Raw genomic sequence first — 16,883 nt, 5'->3', positions numbered from 1 at the left:
ATATGAGATTTTTTGTTTATGTAATAATTACTGAATATAAAACATAAAATCAGAGAAGTAAAGTTCTGGTATGTATTTTAGATCCTATACCAATTGGCCCCCAGTTGATGATATTAATCATGTATTATAAATTTTTACATACATATCTACTGACATACCATGAGGTATACACCCGGACCTCATTAGCAGATGATGCTATTAGAATTCCAGAGGTCTCCTAAAGAAAAATAGATTCCAAGGCACAAGTGGCTCACACCTGTAATTCTAGCTACTCACGAGGCTGAGATCTGAGGATTGCGATTCAATGCCAGCCCAGGCTTCCTGGGCACAGGACTTTCCTAGTCTGTGAGACTCCTATTTCCAATTAACCAGGAGAAAACCAGAAGTGGCGCTGTGTTTCAAGCGGTAGAGTGCTAGCCCTGAGCTGAGGAGATCAGGGACAGCGTCCAGGCCCAAAGTTCAAGCCTCACGACCCTATATATGTGTGTGTGTAGATAGATAGTTATTGATAGATAGATATTTATGTAGCTATCTATATATAGATATGGAGATATTTATTTATATAGAGTGAGTAAGAGAAAGAGAGAAAGGGAGAGAGAGAAAAAGAAGAGAGAGAGAAAGGGAGAGAAAGAAGAGAGAGAGAGAAATAGAGAGTGAGAAAAAAGAGAGAGAGATTGTATTGAGCATTATTGAGTTTGCAGAAAAGACGAAAGTATATGATTACCACCCTAATGGCAGTTAAATTTATTAACACTTGAGAGCAGTAGATGATAGAGTTGCTTCAAATGTTATTAAATAATAAAAGTGTTTGGTGTGGGCATGGGAGGGGAAACAAAGAGGAGGCAACAATGGTTGATAAGAAATGTACTTGTCAATGTCTGTGCAGAGGCGGGGCGGGGGGCGGGGAAGGATTGGGTGGGTGGAGAGGGGGGAGGCTGGGAAGGGATGCGAAGGGTAAACAAAGGAGGAGGCTGCAATGCTTGGTAAGAAATGTATGCATTATCCTGCCCTTGTAATTGTAACCCCTCTGTACAGTATGTTCACAAATAAAATAAAATAAATGTACTCATTATCTTGCCCATTTAATTGTAACCCCTCTGTATGGTATTCTCACAATAAAAATAAATAAAAAGAGTAACAGGCTTCGATGGGGAAAGCCAGAATCCGTTTATGGTCCTGTTATTCAGTTCTGTATAATCTATATGCTTTTCTCTTTCAAGAAATCCAGTTCATCTCTAATTCTTATCCTGTCCTTTAAATCTTTGAACTCAGACATTTCAGTTAAGTTCTTTAGAAAATGAAACACAGCATAGAGCCATCATTCCTTCTTACAAGTTAATAGCATCTTCACCTTGGAAAGCCAGTATAAAACAATATTTTTTCTTTAATAAACTAATGATATAACAACATTTACATCACAGTTTTCATGAAAAAATATATAATTTTTTTCTGCCTAAAAATAACTCCTTAAATTTTCAGTCTTCGAGAAGAGTTTGAATTCTACTTCTGAACTTCTATTAATAAAGTGACTTCAACTATCTTATAATCACTTCTAGTATCTGTAGTATCACTAACCTCCAAGGATTAGAAAGGGTTACAGTCCTACATGATCTAAGTGATGAATCCTGATTCCTTAAGGCCAACCAAAAGCTTCTGAGAATGAGATCTTAAAGAGTTAGTTACTCTTTGAAGGTAATTTTACAAATCTAGAACAAATTGCAAGGTTTATGCAAATAATAAAGAAAATTCAATGCTAGTCGAATTGCACTATAATTAATGTTATCAGTCTTACCCAGAGAGAAACCTGTTAACCCTCCTGTTTTGGATTTGTATTTCCATTTTGCCATCCCTGAGATTACAGTCTTTGGATTTATATTTTACTTTAAAACATAATCCCTTATATTTAAATTACGAATAATACTTAAGGATTTAAATGGTTTTCCCCTACATTTAATGGTAGTAAATTGGGAAACTTTTCTTCTGAAATTAATATATTCAGTATATAGATGTGCGCTGATGTTAGAGGAAGACTGAACACTTGGTTTTCCAAAGAAATTTTACAGAGTACAGACATACATTTCAAAACAAAACAGTCACACAAACATGCTTTTCATGGAGAAAATTATCTTTCCATAAATCATTTTTTTATTGTAATTGTTTTGTTTTTTATTTTTTGTTTTAATGCCGGTCCTGGGGCTTGAAATCAGTGCCTGGGCTGTGTCTATTAGCCTCTCTGTGTTCAAGGATAACACTCTACTACTTGATCCACAGCCTCACTTCCAGCTTTTTCTGTTTATGTGGTACTGAGGAATTAAACCAGGGCTTCATGAATACTAGGCAAGCACTCTGCTATTAAACTATATTCCCAACCGCATCCTTAAAATCTTTATTTTATTTTTTTAATTAAAAAGGTGATGAGCAGGGGTTACAGTCACATAAGTAAGGTAATGAGTATATTTATTTCTATCATCATTACCCAATCCCTCATTATCTCCCACTGTCCCCTCCTTAGCCCTCGCTCCTCCCCAAATTCCTTAAATCTTATCATAGCAACATTTTAAGATAATTTAGAAATCAATGTTAGCCTAGCATAACTGGATTACTTTTTCGTTGTTAGGTCTGAATTGATTATAATCATTGACTAAATTTTGGAGCAACATTTTAAAAAATGATTGAAAATGTTTAAATGTGTTGGATGAGAATTTTATACTTAGGGAAATTCATTCTAATTGAAAGCTTATAATGTTCATCGACATTAAAAAACAACTATACAATCTTGTATTGGCAAAAGCAATGTTATTTGCTTCCAGGAAACTAATAGGTTATTTTGATAAATGCTATTATTTTGATTTTTTCTTTTGTTTTAAAACAAGGAAACAGACAGAAAGAAATTGCAGCTCTGAACATATAATCACAGCAGAAATAGAGAGAGGAGAAAATATTCCAGAAATCCAAGCAACTTTATTACAATTACATGAGAAGCAAAAGCTAAGATTGAAGAAATAAGTGCTTTGTACACATGGACATGTTTTCTGAAGCTTTGTTGAATTTGGGCCCAAAATAGTAACAAAGTTTAGCATTGTAAACAACCATAAAAGAAAAAAGAAGATATTGTCTCAGCAAGGTTAAAATGATATTTTGGCTCACAGAAAGACTATGTTAAACATACACTTATAGATTTCAAAGTAAGTTCTGCTGTCAATTACCATGCAACAAATAAAAGCTTATAATTTTGGTGATAAACTCTACTGATATGACAAAAATAACCTAAGTGAAAGTCTTTTAATTTTATGTTTTAAATTTTTGTACAAGGTGAGACAGGCTCTCAATATACACTATACTGTAGTCAAGAATAACCTTGTATTCAAAAACTTTACCTCCAAGTTGCTAAAGTTTAATTATGTGCCCATCACACCCTGATAAGAGATTTAAAATTACTTCTTATTGCATTAGAAACTAAACTCAAATAAATATTGGCATCCAACAATTTGACAAATCTCTTATTCTATATTATTTTAATTTTAAATATTGAAATTAATTTTAAAAACAATTTGGTCTTCATTTCATACTTCATATCTTCTGTTAGTGAAATGAGAAAAAAGATTAGTAATAATTATTATAGCCATTATAATGATTATACATTTACAAAATAAATCAATTCTACCTTCTCTCCTAATTTAGTTGCTTAATGAAATAAACATAGGAATTGAGGAACTATTCAAATAAATTCTATGTTTCATCATTAATTCCTACAATGGAGTGAAGTGTGTTGTGGTTTTTTCTTTTGATGTTGAGCTCCTGAAGATTAATGTTCTTTCAAGTATATACCAGGTGGTAAATTGAGAACAATGGCTGCCACTGTTACATATGAATTTTTGATGAATTTTGATATATATATATATAATGTGAATGCTATCTCATATCTAATAAATAGAAAATGAACATTTCTACTTTGCTTCCTAAGATAATTTCCAGGGAAGATGTAATTTATTATAGTTTGTTTGGTGGTATTAAAATGATAGATTATATAAAATGTTTAGCATTTGTGATTAAAAAATTCCAAAGCCACATGAGTATTTGTTGACTATGTTTGAGTTGAAATCATACTTTCATGATTACCTGTTGTCTTTATTTTTCTTTTTGAGTATTTGCTTTTCATAGACTTTATGGGTTCTTGTACTCCATTCTCCAAAGTCTCACCCTGTGCAACATCACCATTAGTGAATAAAGTCCTTACATCTTTGAATTGCACCCATACTTATGCACTAAATGAAAGCCACTGGAAAACTCCCTGGAAAACAACACTTGATTTTCCTAGAAGATCTGATAAAAATGTTAAATAATGAATTAGTTTGACTCTAGTCTTAGCTGTGCATGAAACTTGACTTTTAAAGTAGGTCCTAGCATGATGCTTGTGTTCTCTTAACTCCTTTATCATTTTGCTAATTGTCTAATCTTTTAATGATGATAGTAGAAAGATCAAGTCTCTGACAAGAGCACTAGTTTCTCAGGTATTTCTAGAATCCTTTCCTTCTTACACTGGATTGGCTCAAATTTATTTGAATTTGACTCCTTATGCTGGTTATTATTGCTAGGATCTATAGTCTGACATTTATATCTGCATTTTGGACCTTGACTTGATAACTTTTTAGAACCACTTCTAGATTTCTAGGCTATAGGCTAGCATCTTAGTTTTTAATATTACATGGACTGAATTTCTAGCTTTGATAATTTTTTTCTACGTGTGATGATAAACTTCTATTTCCCAGCCCTAAGCATTTTTGGTCTTTTGGGTTTTACATTTGCCACAGATAACATTTGAGTGCGTAAATAATGAAGTCCTAATTCTAAATTTATATGCTATATTTCTCATTTACACACAGTCAAAACTATTGTTAAAAGTATCTTGTGGAGCACTGTTAGGGAATTTCTTATCTTAATAAATCTAAAAAACTCTAGAAACACACTAAGATAGGAAAAGTTTGTAACATAGAACACAGTCTGAAATTGGAATGAATCACAGAAGGTGGTACTCTATAATGATTAAAACAAAACATACTTTTTAAAATAACTACCAACTATGTATGGAGATTTATCAGCTACTTGGAGGCAGTGATAGGATGGTTATGATTCAAAACCAACCTGAGCACATATTATTGTGAGTCTGTTTCAAAAAAAATAAACAGTTGTGGTGATGCATGTTTGTAATCCTAACTTCTGAGTATAAGAAGTTTACTCAGTAAGAACAACCAAGCAAAAAATATGAGTGGGTGAAACTAAGTAAAACCAAAAGAGCTCTGTCTGTAACTTCAGAGAGTGGATATTTGCCTAGCAAGCACAAACTCCTGAGTTCATATCTCAGCAACTTAAAGAAACACAAGAAAACACAACACACAAACACACACACACACAGAGATGATCCACTTAGTAATTACATAAATAAAAACTTAAACCTTAATGTAAATGATTGTGCATTCTACAAGTGAGCCAAATAATAACAGGATGGAATAAATGTGAATTAAGGATTCTGGTGAGGATTTGTCATTGCATTAATATTCATGTATTGTTAGAATAAAAATTTTTGCTCAGTATCATGCCAATATACCAACATAACAGTGTACCAAGAAAATATTTTCTATGTTTGGTCCAGGAAAAGCAAGAAGCCAAATGTATGCCACAAACTATTTATGTTAGCAAAATCCAGAAACAACCAAAATAAAGACTGACAATGCATGGTAAAGTAGTAATGTAAATATAAATAAATATTTATATGATATATAAACAAATGTAAACAATATAAACAAATACTGCACTATTTAATTCAGTACACATACATCTTAAAACATGCATTTTTATTTCCTGTCAGTCATGGAGCTTGAACTCAGAGCCTGGGCACTGTCCTGAGCTCTTTTGCTCAAGGCTAGCACTCAACCACTTAGGCTATAGCACCATTTCTGGCTTTTTCTGTTTATATGGCACTGAGGAATCGAACCCAGGGCTTTATACATGCTAGATAAGCACTCTACCACTGAGCCACATTTCCAGCCCTAAATATGCATTTTCTGAGCAAAGGAATCATCAGGTTCTGGTGTATTTTAATGAATATCAGCATTATAATATTCTGTGAAATACATATATGTATATACATACATGTAGTACACTTATGAGATTCAAAAGCATGATAAAGCAAAATATAAGAGAGTCTTTTTCTGGGAAGGTAGGAGACAGATTAAAAAGTACAAATATTGTTACTGGGCACAGTAATGCATGCATGTAATCACTCCAAGCACTGGTGTCTGAGGCAGAAGGATGGTGAACTCAAGTTGGTCTTGAAAAATGTAACAAGACCATCTCCCAACATTCTTTACTTTCGTTTTTTATTGTTTTTGGGCCAGTCCTGGGGTTTGAACTAAGAGTCTGTGTTCAAAGCTAGTACTCTACCACTGGAGCCACAGCTTAATTTTGGTAGTTAATTGGAGATAAGAGTTTTATGGACTTCCCTGCCTATTTTAGCTTTGAGCCTCAACCCTCAGTCTCAGCCTCCTGAGTAGCTAATAATTTTAAATATGAGCCACTGTTCCCGACAGTGATGACATTTTAAAATTAAACAAGAAAAAAAAACAACTATTATTTGGTAATATTCTTAAGTTTTACAATGAGAAGTTTGCTATATTACTATTCTTGATAAGTTCCTAAAATTCTTGTAAAAAAATCCATGAAATTGCCAGGCCCCAGTGGCTCACATCTGTCATCCTAACTAAACAGGAGGCTGAGATCTGAGGATCCCAGTTCAAAGCCAGCCCGGGCAGGAAAGTCTGCAAGACTCTTACCTCCATTTAACCACCAGAAAACTGTAAGTGGTGATGTGGCTCAAATGGTAGAATACTAGCCTTGAGCTTAAGAACTGAGGAACAGCACCCAGGCCTAGAGTTCAAGCTCCACAACCAAAAAAAAAAAAAAATCCATGAAATTTCTAGTGGAAGATGCAATAATAAATTAACTTTGCCAGCCCCTAAAATAAATATAAGAAATTATTTTGCCTATTTTCATGTGACATTGTTTCTTTTTTATGTATGATTATTATTGAATAAATTGTTATCTACAAAGCAGATGATGAACAAATACAGGATAATAATTAGGCAGGTTGGATAGTTTCAGCTTATCAATCATTTAATACATTTTTTCATATTAATTTCTATCAACTCTTATTATGCCTTCCTAAAATTTAGTGATGATAATTCAAATACACTGTTAGTAAAAGAGTAGATATTTCCAATGCAAAAGGGGACCTGTGGTGAACTCTCTCTATGAACTTCGGATATATTTAACAAGACAGCATTCTTTTCATATTTGCTTCAGAGTAAGCCCTATGCTGTCAATATGACAAAATCAAGTGAAATGCTGGCTAGTCAAGAGCAAAATCATTTATCCTCTTCTGCCTATCAAGAAACTTAAAAGAAAGACTAGAAAATCTGACAAGGCTTTTAAATACTCATAACTGACCAATGGGTAGAATATAAACAGTTTTGTTCAATAGCACCAAAAGGACACAAAGTATCTGAGCAATAGGTGAATGCTTGATAGGTCAGACCACGCTCATTGTCACCTTGTTAAGAGTCTCTTGGGATTTCAGAAAATAATCTATGTGAGTACGTGCCAGTGAACACATTAAAAAAAAAAGGTTCATGTCAGAGTGCAATGACTGACACTGGATGCACTTAACTAATAAGCCATCACCGCTCAAGCGTCATGCTGTGAAGAATGTTTGCTTCCCTCTCATTCATTCTGGATCTTTGTGGAAAAAAAAAAAAAAACACCAGAATAGAAGAACAGGAAATACTACTTGGACATTTCAAACATTCCAACCAAATGAACAGCAATAAAAATATTCGTATGAACCCAGACTGAAATTCAAATTGCAATATCTAAAATATTATATCTCTCTATAATCTAACAAAATGAATACCAGGAAGCAGAAACTTTATCTGTCTAAGAGGATTTGGTTAAGGGGTCAAGGGGAGATGAAAGAAGAGAGGAAGGGTGGGAGAATGTAGTCAGGTAGTTGTAATTGTGTGTGTGTGTGTGTGTGTGTGTGTATGTGTGTGTGTGTGTGTGAAAACAGAACTAGGAAAATTAAGGAAACGTATGTAATTAGGAGAGATGGGGGAGAAGAGCGAAAGGCGCAACGATGATCCAGATGCTTTGTACTCATAAACTGACCCTTTTATATAATTAACTAAAGATAGTTAATTATAGTTCATTAAAGATAGATATAGTTAATTAAAGATAGTTTCAATGGAAAAATAACTAAAATTATAATAAAAGTAAAAGTATTTGTCTCCCACTCTCTGGGTTCTGTGAAAGTTGTTGCTGTAAATGTATCTTTATTTTTGAAGCTTCACTTTCTTGTGACTTTTGTGATCGGGTACTCCATCATTGCTTTTTCAGAATGGTCTCAGGGATAGGGAAGTCTGTCTACTTTTCATAATTGCTCTTAAGCTCAGCACCATGCCCCATTAATTGGGCAACTGTGGCATGCAAATATAACCTTTCCCCATGAACTACCACCCTTTCTTCAAAGCAACTTTGTCAGAAGTCAAGGGTAAGTGAGTGAAGGCACCTAGAAGACATTGCAGCCTTGCCCTGTATCTTTCCCCTGGCACTAATGGACTTTCGCTGCAGCAGGAGTGTGACAGATGACCTCTGCTCATCAGAGGGGTTGACACTCTCCTATTTTCTTATACTTAAACACACACAAATATTCCACTAGAAAACACATAGATTTACCTTTGACTTGTAATTTTTATGTAGATTTAAAAAAAAATCAAAGAAACTCTGGAAGACGAAAAGTGAAGAGGAGTTATTTCTGGCTTTTCCAATGCAGAAAAAGAAGGAAGAGAAGACCTCGGACCATGTCATGAGACCCTTCCGCTTACTCCTCTGGATATTGTTGAAGATCCAAACATCCAGCTGCTCGCATCTGTCCTCTTCACGTTCTGAGTGTAGAATCATCAGCTTTGGGGCCAGTAAGTTTGATAAGGGAGGATCAGTGTTGTCCTATTTTGCTTCATAATTGGGGTCAGCAACTTCTTCGTTGTTGTTGTTTTCAGATAGAACATATGGTATTTGCCACAATCAATTAACTCTGTCATTATGCTGGCAACATAGCCACAGATAACATGTGGTACGCATGACTGAGTTCAAATAAAACTTTATTTCTGAGCATAAGATTGAATGTAATGATTTTCACTTCAAAGTAATGGTTTTATTAAATCTTATTCTAACCATTTAAAACAAAAGCATTCTTCTCGGTTTCCAAATAATAGATTTATTCTACGTAATTGTTGGTGTATTCACTTTGCCAATGACATATATGGTCACATATATAATTTTAATGTAACAAGATATTGGCTTTACAATGGAAACTCATGGTATGTAAATTCATTCCTTTTGCATATTCATATTTACATATGTCTTGGACTTCCAACAGACATTGATAGGCCCTTGAAAATTATATTTCCTTTCTGTCAGTCATATAGAACTAAGGGAAAATGTGAAAAAAAAACAAAAGAGAACATTTATTTTTAGGAAAAAATTGGAACCAGCAATATTCTTTCAGATACAAGGTTGATGTGTTACACTTTATAAATATCCTTAACTGATGCTCAGCAAGGAATGATACAGAAGTGTGGTGACTAGTCATAGCTTCTGAGAATTTAAATAATTTTCTATCTACATTACAAATCTGGTCACTTCCTTTAGAAGCACATACCAAATAAATCCTAGAATTAATGTGCTACATCTACATTCAGAAGTCCAATTTCTTAGAGATACCTCTGAATGACTAAGTAATGGACAATGTCTTGGATAATTATGGTACTGCTGGGTACTGGTAAGATTTTCCTTGTTAATGTCAGCTGTTTTCAAGGAAGTCAATGTATAGCAGTGGTTATCTGAACAATGGGGTTAGTTTTTTCCCCTATGTTTCTTTAATATTCAACTTTAAAATTCTTGTATAGTTACCAGTCATTTACATATTGTGTATCAACTTCACAGGTTTGAATTATTCCCTGTCACATTCTATAATTCTCAGTTAGGTTGGTGGTCATAATTTCATGACATTTGACAAAGATGTTGAATTTTATTCAAGAGCAAATCAGGGAGTTTCCTTAGTCTTCCCTGAGTAGAATGATACCTTCCATATACTTTAGGTTATTTCTTTCTAATTGTCTCATGTTACATGATTTGACTACAATTTGTGTGCAGTCTCCTCCCTCTACAATCTCTATCAGACACAGTGATTGACTTTTATCTACACCTCATTTGCATTCTCACCTGAAAAGGTGCACCATCACAGTAAGCCATGCCTCCCACTGAACCCAATTACTCCCACTGTGCAAAGCAAAGTGGGTCTGACATCCCTTGTGAAATAGGCAGCATATGGCTGCTAACATCAGCACAGCTGGAACATCTGTGTATAAGTGCATGCTGGGTGTGCATTACTTTAGTGGCACATACTCATTTGAGTCTTTGAGGATGTGCAGAGGCGTAAGCTTTACACATAAAACTGAAAAGAAATAGGGGATATGCTTGCATTTGTTTTTTCCCAAGGAACTGCCCAGTGCAGTTCTGCTTTCTTGGTTTGGTGAAGCTAACTACAGATACTTAATTAACAATTCCTCCATCTCAAAAGTGAAAATATGCCCACAATTGAATTGGAAAAAGTTGAGACTAGAATATCAATATTCTAGCATGTTAATAACAATTAAAAAACCACAATGTCTATTTTTACATATGTCCATGGCTCTCCCAGCAGTATTTTCATGAATCACATGTTATCCCAAAAAGCCAAGTGCTAAGACTTTTCATTACATGTAATTCTAGACATACAAATAGAGGAATAAATTTGTTACACTTCACAATTATAAAGGGTCAGCTCAAAATTTGAGCCTATCTGATATAGTTTTTACTATCATCTTCCCTTTACTCAAGAACATTTGTAAAGTAAGTCTATATAAATTTCCCTTTCTATCATCTCCATGTCTCCCCATATATATTAATATGCATATGTACATATATATATACAGTTTATAGCATATTGCATCTATGTATACTAAATATATTCATTTTCTTAGTTTATCTTCTGCTTATAATAAAGCATTTCTAAATCGAATGACCAAAATTAGTATTTATAGATCTCCATTTGTGAAATTTCTTTTCAATAGTGGTAACAGCTTGAGTCGGAAACATAACTGGGAAGAAAGCAGGGATTTTAGGGAGACACTGAATATGGTGAAACAGCATTCTCAGTGAATAAATTGGATGATCTCTCAATAAGTGGCAAAGAATCAGGTGAATCTTCTCATTTTGGCAGAGAAATAGCAATTTCTCTTGAGGGAAGACCCTAGGAATGTGGTTTATGTTATAAAATATGTATGAATGGTATAAGGAGAAAATAGAGCCAAGGAATCCACAAAACATCAGATTTACTTCATAAGGGACAAAAAATGCTTCTTTTAACTGGAAATGATACAAATAAATTCACCTCTGATTCATAGACAGGATAATTCTAGGTGTTATGCAGCATATTGAAACAGAGGAGACTGAGTGATGTAAAAAGCTATCTAAATATTAAATATAGAAAAGGCACAGAAGTTCAAGGCATGAAGTTATGAAGGACAGATACATTGTAGGATTGGAGAAGATAGTCCAGTTAAGAATTCTCCAGTTAAGGGCAAGGAAGAAACCTTTTTGTACAATAGTGATATGGTATCCTTTCACACAGAGTTAAAGCAGGAATGGAACTGAAACAAGAATTCAGTGTATTTATGAGAAGATAAGGCTTATGTAGATAAAATTTTATAAGTTGATTTATTATGTTTCCTAATATTATATAATGTAAGAATTATGTATCACTGTATATGATTTAGGCCACCCGGCTAAATTCCAGGAGTTGTACATGTGAGATCCAACAACTGGTTTTATACAACAAGTAAACAAATACAGTGGATGGTAGGAAAAGGTGATTCATGATGAGACTGTCATAGGAAGACAGACAGCACTTCCATACATCTTCAGCTATCATCAGGAACTGGGGGTAAAGGTCAAGAAATAGGCATAATGATCAAACACCTCTAGTCACAGGTTCCAGAGAAGTGTCTACAGCATCATCACTTCTGTTGCCTGGTAGGAGATAGGTCTTGAGCTTCTAGCCATTCTCTTCCTAGTGTGTAGATTTGCCTTTTGCTACAACACGATAAGATTTGGGCATTATATTCTCATCTGTATTTCCTGTCCTCTTTGGAGTTCAAGATGATTCCACAGTGACTACAGAAGAGACTAGCTCTGACCACAGGACACAGGTCCAAAGTAGAGTCTGTATGCCTCCCTTTATCCTGATCCAAGGAAATTTCTGTGGCCAAATAAGGACCCACTGTTTCTCCAAAAAAAAAAGCTGTTTAAAGCTCTTCTTACAAATAAATTAATAGCTATTGCTTTTTATCAGAGACCCACACTATATTTAATTATATGTATGTTTTATAAAAGCAGGTGGATAGATAAATGATAATAATAAGTAGACAAAAATTTTAGCATAAACCAAGCAGACTAACTCAAGTTTAACTCAAGTTCTTAATGGCCAATAAACTCCCAATCCCTATGTACAAGTGTTGACCTTTCTCTATTCTTCATTTCCACTGTCTAATGTTAAATATGGACAAGAATAATTGAGGCAGGATAGAAAGACAAGAAAGCAAGAAAATTGTGTTATTTTTAAGCAAATATCAAATGGTCCAGACTCAGAAATTTAAATCAGGCAATAAATGGAGGAAAAGCAGTTAAACTATCCTCCTACCGAACCTCCTCCACCACCACCACAACCTCCTCCCCCGCTGCCTCTTTCTCCCCCTCCTTCTCCTCCTCCCCCTCCCCATCCCCCTCCTCCTCTTCTAAATTATAAGATGTCATAAGAGAAGTTGCGTTCATTTCTCCCCACCTCAAAAACTGTATACATGACAAAACTCTATAAAGGTGTAGAAAAAGAATTCAAGGCCTGTGTAACAAAAAGAATCTCGGAAGGAAACTTGGAACTTGAGTGGATCTACCCATCCTACCCACCCAAAACTCTGATCTAAAAACTAAGAATTACTACACTAATATGAACAACTGTATTCTCCTAGATTAAAAAATTATAAAGGCTATAGATAAGAACCACAACTTTTTTTTTAATTGTGAGAATACCGTACAGAGGAGTTACAATTACATGGGCAAGATAACGAGTGCATTTCTTATCAAGCATGGTTGCCTCCTCTTTTTTTCCCCTTCCCATCCCTTCCCATACTCCCCCACTCCCCCCACCCGATTTTCCCCCCCACCCCCCACCAAAGTTGTAAAGTTCTTTTTTCGACATAATGACTTGTACATCTCATTGTTGCAATGGGTCCACCTGTATCCCTAGTTAAACAATTTGGTTCTTTCCCTTCCCCTCCACAAATTATACCGACATCAAATACAGTGAAAGCAGGGGTTATACCGTGCGGGAAGGACATACAAAGCAACGAAGAAATCATCTTATAAATATGTTAGAAACAATTGCATGAAGGAAAAAAAAACCAAAAAAAAAATTGAATACTTATCTTGGGGTTCATTCCCCTAACATCAACTTATCTGACCTTTTCTGCTTGTCTCAGACAAGAACCATAACTTTTGAGTCTGTAAATCCTACTTCCTGTACCAGGAGTATGAAATGTTCCTCATTTCCATTTCTCTCTACTTTCATGCCAATCTTTGCCAAGACTTTGTCTCACTTATACCTTCTGTGAGACTCTCCTTTTTCTGAGACAGCAGAAATGCTTTTCATGAGAGACTCAAAAAACTGACTTTTCTGTATAAACTGTAAAGCTTAGGGAAACCTATTTCCATTACCCAGTGACACCTGGAAGAGCACGGTCTCCATGTAGGCTGTTCATTCTTATTCAAAGGCTCTCTTTACTCCTCAATTTGTACCTACATTTGCTAAGAAATCAATATCATCTTTTACTCTCTGTGCTTCTTTTGCTCTATGATGCTTTTCTTTGGCCTGGGCATTGTCTTAATTTTATACCTAGAAGCTGAGACACACTGGAACAATCTACCCAACTATAATATAGATACTTTGTATAAGAGTAAATGTCTCCATGTTTTATACACCATTGTGGGCTGGGAAAGTGGCTCAGTGGTAGAGTGCTTGCCTCGCATGCATGAGGCCCTGGGTTCAATTCCTCAGCACCACATAAGCAGAAAAAAGCCAGAAGTGGTGCTGTGGCTCAAGTGGTAGAGCACTAATCTTGAACTGAAGAGCTGAGGGACAGCGCCCAGGCCCAGAGTTAGGCCCCAGGACCAGACCCCCTCCCAAAAAAGACACTATTAATCATGGTAGCAGCATAAATATTAATAACGAATAAATTATCAGGTAGATATTTCCATAATTTTAGTAAAAGCCCATTTCTCTGAAAAAGTACTCACTATGCAAGGTCTTAGTTGCTTTGTTTAAATACTTCTGGGACTTGATGTTTAGGTATGTATGTGTGTATTATGTATGTATGTATTTATGACCCAATCTGTTGTACAAATACCTTTGAGATTAGCTATAGGGAAGGAACTCTTAAACCTACCTCACTGATCAGTAATCATATTGGGTCATCATATTATCCATATCATTATCTTATGCCCTTTACTATGGATGTTTTCCATACTCCCAACTCTGGGAAACTGGAAAAATAACCATGTACTTTGTTCCTTAACCACTGAGGTTGGAGGTGCTATGTCTTTTTGAGGTGTTATATTTTCTCCTTATTAAATTTTTGGCTTTGCTACTTTATGTACGTGTGAGAGAGATAGAGACTTCATTTATTTCTTCCATGGAGGCACTAAGCATCTGTGCCTTTGCCTCTTCAATCACCCACAAGTAATACTCTCTATCCATAGAACCAGAAAAAAAAACTAGCAAGTTCTTCCTCCCCCCCCTGCTTTTTTTTTAAAATCACATCACTGTTTGCTAACAATAAGTTGATAAGGAAAAGTAGTCAAATGTATTTATGTTCTAACCCCATGCATATATCCCCCAAATAGGAAGTAGGACTGCTTTAAGAGAGTATTCCCTGGGGACAGTATTTACTTCAATTTCTGGATGGAGCACTCTATACAGGAAAACATTGTATGACTATGACGATGGAACCTTATGATTCATTTTTGGCATCTATAAATAAATTTTAATGAAACTAAACAAATTTAAATCCTTCTAAGAGGAAAACAAACAGTAACTGATATCTATACTATTTACCATGACTTGAGTTTCGTGACTGTCATTTCAATCTGAACTGGCAGACTGAGCTGCTTTCAATGAGAGGGCTAGTGATGGGGAAGGTCTTGTCATTTTGTGTTCTGTGTTCAGAAATGGTTTACTAGTAATGCTGAGAGATACCTCACTGGGGATCTGATTTGTATTCAAATGAATGGACTTAAAAGTGAAAACTCCTTGGTAGCATTGCCCTTAGCTAATACTGTTATGCTAATCCTAAATACATTATACATTCAGAAGCTTAAATTATCAACAGTAGCTGCATGTTTTATTTTGCTAAATATTCAAACGAGGCAAGATAGTTTAATATGTATATTTTTAACTGCAGTTAATGTACAAAATAGCAAAGTTGACCCCTCCCCCGCTATACACACAGCTCTTTGAAAAAATTTAGAAAAACTGCTATAAAAATAATATAAAACACCTTTCAGTTATACACATGACATGAAAGAGTAAAAAAATCAAACAGCAAAAATGGAAGTTAAATTTAGTATATGCAGGCAATATCTGATTTATTTCTTACTAATATAGTTATCTTACTTTGAAATATATTTAAATACAATAACTATAAAAAATCCTTGAATCATGTTTACAGAAAAAAACACAACAAATAAACCAAACATTTTTATTAAGATTGAAATTAATTTTATAAAAAAGTATTAACATATGTCATTTTTGTGGGGGAACAAGACAGGAAAATATGAAAGATATGTGGGAGAGTAAAAGAAGAATAAGAAATAAAAAAAATACAGTAGTCAGGCACTGGTGGCTTATGCCTGTAATCCTAGCTTCTCTGGAGGCTAAGGTCTGAGGATCATGGTTTGAAGCCAGCTCCACCAGGAAACTTCATGAGATACTTATCTCCAATAATTACTCAAAAATCTGGAAGTGGCACTGTAACTGAAAAGTGGTAGAGTGCTTACCTTGAGCAAAAGAAACTCAGAGGCAGCCAGGGAGCAGGTGGCTCACGCCTGTAATCCTAGCTACTCAGGAGGCTGAGATCTGAGGTTCACTGTTCAAAGCCAGGCAGGGTAGGAAAGTCCATGAGACTCTTTTCGCTAATAAACCACTTGAAAACCGGAAGTGGTGCTGTGGCTCAATTGGTAGAGTGCTTGCCTTGAGCTAAAGAGCTGAGGGACAGAGCCTAGGCCCAGAGTTCAAGCCCCATGACAGAGAGAGATAGAAGGAGAGAGAGAGGGAGGGAGGGAGGGTTGAGGGAGGAGAGGAGAGGAGGGAGGAAGAGAGAGAGAGAGAGTGAGAGAGAGAAAGAGGGAGAGAGAGAGAGAAAGACTAACTCAGGGAAGCACCCAGGCCCAGAGTTCAAGCCCCAGGACCTGAAAAGTAAATAATCAAGTGACTGAATGAAAGTAATATATATATCATAGATATGTGTATGAAATTGCCGTAATGAAACTCATTACTTTGTAGAATTAATAAATGCTAAATGATTAAGATGATAAAAATGAGCTCAAAGAATAATAAAGGATATTTATAGGAAATATTTACATTGTATATGTTTTTCCAAATAGTTCCAGTATATTATATA

General features: G+C 35.1%; 1 pseudogene; it reads left to right on the top strand.

The window, feature by feature from the left end:
- The window catches only part of LOC105985923, a 170,341-nt pseudogene that overhangs the window by 59,138 nt on the left and 94,320 nt on the right, over positions 1 to 16,883 (top strand).

The sequence above is a fragment of the Dipodomys ordii genome, unplaced genomic scaffold (assembly GCF_000151885.1).
Source record: "Dipodomys ordii isolate 6190 unplaced genomic scaffold, Dord_2.0 Scaffold32, whole genome shotgun sequence".
Taxonomy (NCBI): Eukaryota; Metazoa; Chordata; class Mammalia; order Rodentia; family Heteromyidae; genus Dipodomys; species Dipodomys ordii.
The sequence above is the reverse complement of the archived record's forward strand: the minus strand, read 5'-3'. Positions and strand labels throughout refer to the sequence as shown.